Below are 9,661 nucleotides of genomic sequence, written 5' to 3'. Positions count from 1 at the left end.
GCTCCCATACAAAGGCTGGTAAAAACTTTAAACAGTGATGTTTAAATATACTATTTAAATAACCATGTTTAAGTCTACATCAATGTTATGTTGTAGTTTAGGTTGCTGTTTGTAATAAAACTGTAGATAGCATAGGAATAGCCTAGCAATCTATTATGCATATGGACTGTAACCATAGCAACGTTAGCTTACCTTGTCATTGCTGGTGTGGTGAAATGGATTTTACTGGCAAGATTTCTAAAAGTCTCTTTACTTCCTGAGGTTTAAGCAGCATGGGAGACCGATAGAAACTTTCTGTTGCTTTTACTTAGTGCTCTCATTCGCAGAATTTTGCGTGTGCGGCGCTACCGGACCTGATTGCGACCACTTTAGTTAATGCTTATACAGCCGCGGACTTCCCAGATTCGTCTCTTTAAGAAACGCGTCAAATACAAAATGTAAGTAAAAATGAACATGCTGCATACAGCACCTGGAAACAGACATACGCTGCGTCCCAAACCGCCTACTTCCATACTATATAGTAGGCAAAGAGTACGAGAAGTAGTGCTTTCGCCTACTATATAGTATGGAAGTATGCTGTTTGGGACGCAGCCATTACTATTTTACCCGCAGCTTTTTCTGTGCGGATGCTGGTTGCACGCATTGGTCAAAAGTTAGAAAAATTAAAATAACACGTCTATTTTTGAAATGCATTGTTGTAACGCGCTCGTTACTAAGACTGTAACGAGTAAAATATTCCCAAAATTTATTAGTAATGCGTTATATTACTGCGTTACAGCAAAAACGAATATATTACTGTAATATATTATATTTTGCAATGCGTTACTCCCAACACTGGTCATGGAAAAGAAACTTTGGGGTAAAAGATGGCAAGTATAATAAAAAGCACATCTGTATGCAATACAGTTTCATTTTTGTTCATCATTATCCAGAGCGGCTTAATATAACTAATTTGTGCGACCAAATCATGTTTTGCGCCAGTAACTGAAAAATGTTAGTGTAGTTCCCTGTGTAATGTTGATATTTTACCTTGTAACTTATTAGATGGACAGGATAGTTATGATTCGGCATTCCTTACCAAAGTCTTTGAGAAGCCTACATTTCTATAGAATAGTATAGTTTTTTTACTCTGCAAATCCAGCACCGACTTGTGGCTTCTTTACAAATGAATCCATGGTACACAAAGTAAACAAACACTCCCCACGCGAGCTGGAACTTCTTTAAAAACAAACTTTAACCACGCATTCCTAATGGTATGTTCCTAGTCTCCGTTATACAGCGTCTGGGTTCTTCCCATAGACGGTTCTTCCACAACCGAACACTCCGTTTCCATGGGTACTCATAACAGATCACTGCGTCAAAATAAAAGTCTCTCAGGAAAAATGTATTTAAAAGTCATCTTTAAAGATATGTTTACTGATTGTTGAGACACTGCATGGGTTGCTTTACCCCTGGCCCACACGTGGGTCACACGAAGCTGTGGGCGGGGCTACAAAAGTGGTCATTGTATTTGGGTTTGAGGAGTGGTTTTAAATCTACTCTGACATCATAATTCGTCACATTCCTGAAATTACCATTTTCCCGGCTTGGTGTCAAAACTGTTATATTTTAGTAGCACGGACGTTTTCAGTTTTGAAACTTGCAGGATGTTCATTTAAGTATGATGACCTCTTATAACAAATTATCAAGGTAAAATTGATTGTTTGATTCACCGCTCCTTTAAGGAAAACGTCTCTTCTTGTGATATATCCCCCGCACCAATGTCTGATCACTGCTTGATAGGTTTACATTTATTTTCGGTAACTGTAAGGCACGTAATAAGGGGTATTGGAAATTTAAGGCTAATCTTCTGACTTTGGAAACTTTCTGTTAAGGAATCAATGCAATTGTAACAGAAGTTACTGATGATTGCTCACTGAATTCATATATAAGTAAATGGGAATATCTATTAGTGAATGCGGTAATAATAGACAATCAGAGGAATACGATAGAGCAAAGTGATTTCTGTTGCAATCAAAAAAATATAAAATGTATGCTGAAAAGGAGAAAGGAGTTTACATAATTGGATAGAGGCAGGAGAAAGACATTCGGCGTACTCCTGTAGACTTGTAAAGAGTAGACAGAAGAAAAATAATGTTCATTCTTTAATTATTGATGGTAGCGTATCTACGAAAAGCATTTTTTGCGTTTTTATAGCAATTTGTTGAAGTCAAAATTTTCTAAAATTAATGCAGATACCTTTTTTGAAAGTATTTTTCTTTTTTTTTTAAATACATGAAGATTTTAAGGAAATTTGTGATGCAAAAATTTCTGCAGAAGAATTAGAAAAGGCTCTGCATTGCTTGTCTCCTGTCAAATCTCCTGGGTCTGACGGTTTAGCGGCCAATTTTTACTTTTTTTCTGAGATTCCATAAAAGTTATTTTATTTAAGGCTTTGACAGAAATTATAGAATGTTTATCCCACACTATGAAACAAGGAGTCATTATTTTCATTCCCAAACCAGGTAAAGATAAAAAAAATTGATAATCTGCTCCCAATCACTTTATTAAATAATGATTACAAAATATTAGCACACATTCATTCAAATCGGTAAAATACAAGCCTGTCTCAAATTATAAGTAATATGGAATCTGTGTTTTTGAGGGGAAGATCAATAAAAAATTAGATTAGACAAATGGATGCAGAGAGACATCTCTTTATTAGGTATAATTTTACTGGCAAAAGTTGAGTCCCTGTCCACATGAGCTTACCCTGCCAGTTCTTTTTCAATTTCTGATAAGAAGATTAATGTGATAAACCAACTGAACTTTAACTATATCTGGAAACGGATAACTCTTTATTTAAATAAAGGAATAATGGTAAAAGACTACGAAGAGGGAGGTTTACAGGATATAGACTTTGACTGCACAAATGGTATGTTTATATTACTTGGCGAAGACAATTGTATAATTAATTGTATATTTAATTAATAGGACTTTTGGTCGCTTAACATTGTCAGAAATTAATTTAGAAAAGAAGTTTGATTTTGCCTTTTTTACTGCCGTTTGATAATTGAAAAGACTTGATTTAAAAATGTCCAATGAAACCTGCAGTCCATCTTTTTTCCATTTTTGCTCGGCTTTTCGACACTCTTGTCTAAAGGCATGAGTGACATCATTTAACCACGGCTGACCAGCAACCTTCCTCTTTTTACGTTTAAGCGGAGCAACAGTGTCCATAGATATAGAGGATGCTTCATAAAATCCAGGGATGCTTCAATGCCAAAAGAACTTAAAGGTAAAGACACAACAAGAGACCAAATTTAAATATAATTAAAAATTTGTACACCATTGTATTTACCTCCCAATCCTTAAAGCACAGGTGTCAAACTAGATTCCTGGGGAGTGCAGCTCTGCACAGTTTTGCTTCCTCATGATCACTAGAATAGACTTGTTCGACTTCATGCTATGCCACAAGAACCGAAAGGTAGATGAAGTACTGCTAAGCGATTTTAAAACTTAAATTGTATAATTAATTGTATATTTGGTTGGCAAAGACAATTGTCTAATTAATTGTAACGATTTTTGGTTTAATGTCTCTAGGAATATTTTTGAAAGTGTTGGTGGTATTGAATTTCTGTTACAATGTGATTTTTCTATACAGAAACTCCCCCCACAGTTTCCCCTCACTCTGTATCTGGGGGCCTGGCGACGGGCTGGGAAGCTGTTGCTTTTACGCACAATCCATCTCGGTTACGCATTAAATTTTCCTGGCTACCTCCCAAATATTCAGACATTTGCTTTACCACTGTGAAGGCTGCCGATGCGCACGTACTGCGTGCGGAGATTGCTGTCCTATTGGCGAAGGACGCGATCGAGCCGGTCCCTCCAGCCGAGAAGTCGTCGGGGCTTTAAAGCCCTTAATTCATTGTAACCAAGAAAAGCGACTGGTTGCGTCTGATCCTAGATCTGCGCGTAATGAATCGAGCACTTCACAGAATGCCATTCAAAAATGTTAACGCAGAGGAGCATATTTCAATGCATCCACCCACAGGATTGGTTTGCAGCCATCGAACAAATCAGCTGCAAATCGGCAAATCAGCGTTACTTTTTGCTGAGGCAGTGGAAAGGATTTAATGTTAGACAGGATATTATGACCACAGTGTATCGATCACTTGTGGAATCAGTCATGACATTTAATATTGTTTCCTGGTATAGCCTTCTTTCAGCTGGAAATAAGAAAAAACTTTTTTAAATTATAAAGCAGGCTTCAAAGATTTCCGGGGTCTCACAGCTTCAACTTTCGAATCTCTATTATACGGTGGTGAAGAGAAAGACTGCCTCTATTATTACAGATTGTACGCATCCTCTGTATGATGCTTTCCAGCTACTTCCATCAGGTTGCCGGTTTAGAACTCCACTGGCTAGGAAGAAGGCTTACAGGAATTAATTTGTGCCCAATGCAGTAACTATTTTAAATACGGCTATGTGATGTGTGGAGGTGTTTATTTTAATTTTGTAAAAATGCTTGTTTTAAATTAATTGTGTGTATGTACTGTTATGTATCTGTCGTGAGACTGAAGGAAAATTTCTATCATCGCTGATAGACAATAAAGTTATTCTGAACTCTGAACTGAAGGACGTGTACTTTCATGTCTCCATTCCTCCCCTGACACAGGCCGTTTCTCTGCTTTGCGTTTCAATGGAGGGCATATCGGTACAAAGTCTTACTGTTCGGGCTCTCTCTCCCCGTGTCTTCACAAAAGTTGCGGAGGGTGCACTGAAGTCCCTGAGAGACAGAGCAGTGTTCGCATTTTTGGCGTATCTAGACGATTACCTCATAAAAGCTCAGTTCCATCAGATGCTGTGCACACACATAGATCGTATACCTCGCCCGTCTTAGTCTTCAGTTCAACTGGGAAAAGAGTAAACTTTGCCCCGATGCAGAGGATCTCTTTTCTCTGTATGGAACTGGATTCGGTCAGTTTAACAGCATGTCTCACAGAAGTGCGTGTTCAGTCTATTCTGGCGGTCCCACTGAAACAGTTTCTGATTTGACAGATCTGTTTGCATCTCCAGGGACAACCCACTATCGCCTGTTCTATTCATTGACCGGGGAACACTCGGTGTGGATGCACTGGCACACAGCTGGCTGCGGGGTCCCCGCAAATATTTAGTGGAGAGTCAGTCATGGGCAAGGACAACAACAACAACCTTTATTTATAAAGCACATTTAACACAATAGACATTGATCCAAAGTGCTGTACATAAGGGAAACAACTACAAATGTCCAAAAGCCAAGGAATAAAACTATGTCTTCAGATTAGATTTAAAAATGTCCAATGATGGAGCAGACCTCACATGATAAGGAAGAGCATTCCAAAGCATGGGCCCAGCCACAGAAAAGGCCCGATCACCCTTCGATTTGTAACGACTTTGTGGCACATTTAAAAGCAAATGGTTTGAAGATCTAAGTGCCCTACCAGGACAATAAGGTACAATTAGATCACAAATATACCTAGGTGCAGAGCCAGACAACGCCTTATAAACAAAAATAAGAATTTTAAAAATCAATACGAAACTTAATAGGAAGCCAGTGAAGAGATGCCAAAACTGGAGAAACATGATCCCTCTTTCTAGACCCAGTCAAAAGTCTTGCAGCTGCATTTTGAACAGTTTGTAGTCGAGATAGTGAAGATTGCGGGAGACCACAATAAAGAGAGTTGCAATAGTCTAATCTTGATGTCACAAATGCATGAATTGCAACTTCTAAATCTTTTCTTGAGAGAAGATTATTCAGCTTTGCAATAGATCTTAAATGGAAAAAGCTTCCTTTAATAACTGCACTAATTTGTCTGTCAAAGAATAGTGAAGAATCAATAATTACTCCAAGGTTTTTGACTTGGGTGCATACATTTGTTGAGAGAGGACCTAACTGGGCTTTCAGAGCAGGAACAGAATCTGCCGGACAACCAATAATTAAAACATATGTTTTTTCCTCATTTAGTTGCAAAAAATTATTTGTCATCCACCTTTTAATATCATCTAGACATTCCAATAACACATCAAATGAAGCAGTGGTGTCAAGCCTTACTGGAAGGTAAAGCTGAGAATCATCTGCATAACAGTGATATCAAATGTTGTACTTCTGAAATGTGGGCCAAAGGCAGCATATAAAGGGAAAACAAAACAGGTCCCAAAATAGATCCCTGGGGCACACCAAACAAAACAGGTGCAGATGATGTTGAACAATTTCCAAAATTTACAGAGAAAGTCCTCATCTCAAGGTAGGAGGCAAACCACTTTAATGCAGTGCCCTTGACACCTACCATATATTCTAGCCGTTCAAGAAGGATATTGTGATCGATAGTATCAAATGCAGCGCATCTAACAAAACCAGCACAACACAAGAGCCTGAATCTAAAGCAAGCAGAATATCATTTGTAACCCTCAACAGAGCTGACTCAGTGCTATGTAATGATCTAAAACCAGATTGGAATATATCCAAAATATTAAAAGAGTTCAAATAAAACTGAAGCTGTGAAAAAACTACTTTCTCTAAAAGCTTAGATATAAAAGGCAGTTTAGAGATCGGTCGATAATAACTGCACATTTCTGGATCAAGTTGAGGTTTTTTCAACATTGGTTGCACAATTGCATGTTTAAAACTAACTGGAACTACGCCCTTGGCTAAGGAGCTGTTTATGATAGTAGTTACAATATGACTAATGGTGGAAAAAAACATCCTTAAAAAGACGAGCTGGAATAATATCTAACTTAGAGCCAGAACACTTCATAGTAGAAACCATTTCAGCTAGCTGAGTTGGAGAGACAGGTTTAAAGTTAGACAAACATCCCATAGGACTTGACAGTTGCAAATGACATGGTTCAGATGGAACAATGGAACTTCTAATATCATTAATTTTTGAGTGAAATGCTTTAAAAAATCTTCACAAAGCTCAATAGAGGCCTCAGATAAAATATCTGTAGTCGGATTTAGCAGAGAGTCAATCGTATCAAACAGGACTTTTGGTCGCTTAACATTGTCAGAAATTAATTTAGAAAAGAAGTTTGATTTTGCCTTTTTTACTGCCGTTTGATAATTGAAAAGACTTGATTTAAAAATGTCCAATGAAACCTGCAGTCCATCTTTTTTCCATTTTTGCTCGGCTTTTCGACACTCTTGTCTAAAGGCATGAGTGACATCATTTAACCACGGCTGACCAGCAACCTTCCTCTTTTTACGTTTAAGCGGAGCAACAGTGTCCATAGATATAGAGGATGCTTCATAAAATCCAGGGATGCTTCAATGCCAAAAGAACTTAAAGGTAAAGACACAACAAGAGACCAAATTTAAATATAATTAAAAATTTGTACACCATTGTATTTACCTCCCAATCCTTAAAGCACAGGTGTCAAACTAGATTCCTGGGGAGTGCAGCTCTGCACAGTTTTGCTTCCTCATGATCACTAGAATAGACTTGTTCGACTTCATGCTATGCCACAAGAACCGAAAGGTAGATGAAGTACTGCTAAGCGATTTTAAAACTTATTCATTTCATTTTCATTTTATTGTCCACAATGTGGAAATTTGCTTTCGGTCTCATCATAAAAACAATCAAACCAACAACAATAAAAACGACAACAACAACAAGACTAACACGCAGACATCTTCAAAGCACAATGAACACAGCATTAGTAGTTACATACACTACAGCAACGGGACGGGTTGTTCAGTGTCCGGATTGCATTAGGAATAAACGATTTTTAAAAAATATTACGATTTGCCCTAGGTACTTTATACCGTCTGGCAGAGGGGAGGAGTTCAAACTCCTTGTTAAGCGGATGAGTAGGATCGTTTGCTATTTTAAAAGCTTTTTTCCTGAGAACTTCCTCATACATGGAACATAGTTGTTTCTGATTTGTCCCTATGATTTTTGAGGCGAGGTTTACTATTCTCTGCAGCTTGCTTCTCCCTTTTACGTTTAAATTACCATACCACATCGCCATGTTGAAAGTTAGAATACTCTCTATCAGGTTCTTATAAACTAATTCTATAATGTGCTTGCTCACTCTAAAAGAGTTGAGCTTGCGCAGTAGATGGAGACGTTGGTTACAGGTTTTAAAAATATGGTCTGTGTTTTCACCGAAATTTAGATTAGAGTCGATATATGTACCGAGGTATTTGAACTTTTCTACTACCTCTACAATTTGACCCTTAATTATAAGGGGCTGCACAGGGTCCGTATCATAAAAGACAAGCTCCTTTGTTTTTGTTACATTTATCCCCAAGGACATTTCCTCGCACCATTTCTGAAGAGATGACACGTGTGCTCTATATAATTCCTCTCCAACTATATCCCCCCTTTTTAATAGAGCAACCAGAGCCATATCATCTGCGTATTTAAACAAACTAAAATTTTCCAGATCTAATTGGAATTCGTTTGTATAAATGGAGAAAAGTAATGGGGATAGAATAGTCCCTTGTGGGGCTCCAGTATTAAGCACAAGGATGTCAGACCGAGTATTATTAACCAGAACCTGTTGTGGGCGGTCAGAGAGGAAGTCCCTTACAAAGTGGATAATACCACCGTTTACTCCTATATCAATAAGTCTCTGCAGCAAGATGTGAATCTGCATGCTGTTAAAGGCAGATGTAAAATCGATAAACAAGGCCCTAGCAAAGTGGGACGGGGACTGAAGGTGCTTTGCCAGGGTGTGATACATACTGACGGTTGCATCATCGGTTCCCCTCATACTTTTATAAGCAAATTGGAGATGATCTAACCAGTTAGAAACTGACGCTGTAATATGTTTGCTTATAACTCTCTCAAAACATTTGCCTAAGATTGAAGTAAGGGCAATGGGCCTGAAATCTTCTAAATCAGTGGCTCCAGATTTTTTCAGAATAGGCACAATGTAGGACATTTTCCATAGTTTGGGCATTGTTAAGGAATCAAGCAAGTACTGGAATAGTTCCAGCACAATACCTTTTAATTCATGGACATTTTCTTTTAATACTCTCCCTCTCAGGCCATCTGGCCCCGGGGCTGAGTTAGACTTAATACTAGACAAGCTGGCTGTAATATCGTGTACATTCAGTGTAATAGGAACATATCCCGAAATGGACCTACACACACTATCACGTTCAGCACTAAAATCATTTTTGTCAAAACGACTGAAAAAGACATTTAGATCATTTGCAAAATTTGGGGAGGAGTGTGACAGAGGGATACGTTTTTTCTTAGTTTCCCGACCCATCATCACATTTAAACCTTCCCATGCTTTCTTGACATTTCCTGAGAAATAATGACATTCAACTTTATCCTTATATTCTATTTTTGCAGTACTCAGTTTTGATCTTAGTTCGTTTCTTTTTTCCTTAAGTAACCCACTATTACCACTTTTAAAAGCTTGTTTTTTATCATGAATGCATTTCTTAATATCACTAGATATCCATAAGTTATTATTAGGAAATATTCTAACAATTTTAGTTCGAGTGATTTTGCTTTCATTAAACAACAAATAGGATGTAAAAGTGTCAATTAATTCGTGAGGTGTGCCACATGAGTTAAGAAATAACCAGTCAGTGGTCTCCAACTCGCATTTCATCTCCTCCATACAGTCCTCAGTCCAGATCTTAATTTCCTTAATCACAGTCTTTTCCCGTCTCAGCTTAGCC

The sequence above is a fragment of the Paramisgurnus dabryanus genome, chromosome 10, assembly GCF_030506205.2.
Source record: "Paramisgurnus dabryanus chromosome 10, PD_genome_1.1, whole genome shotgun sequence".
NCBI classification, from domain to species: Eukaryota; Metazoa; Chordata; class Actinopteri; order Cypriniformes; family Cobitidae; genus Paramisgurnus; species Paramisgurnus dabryanus.
This window is presented reverse-complemented; position numbering follows the sequence as displayed.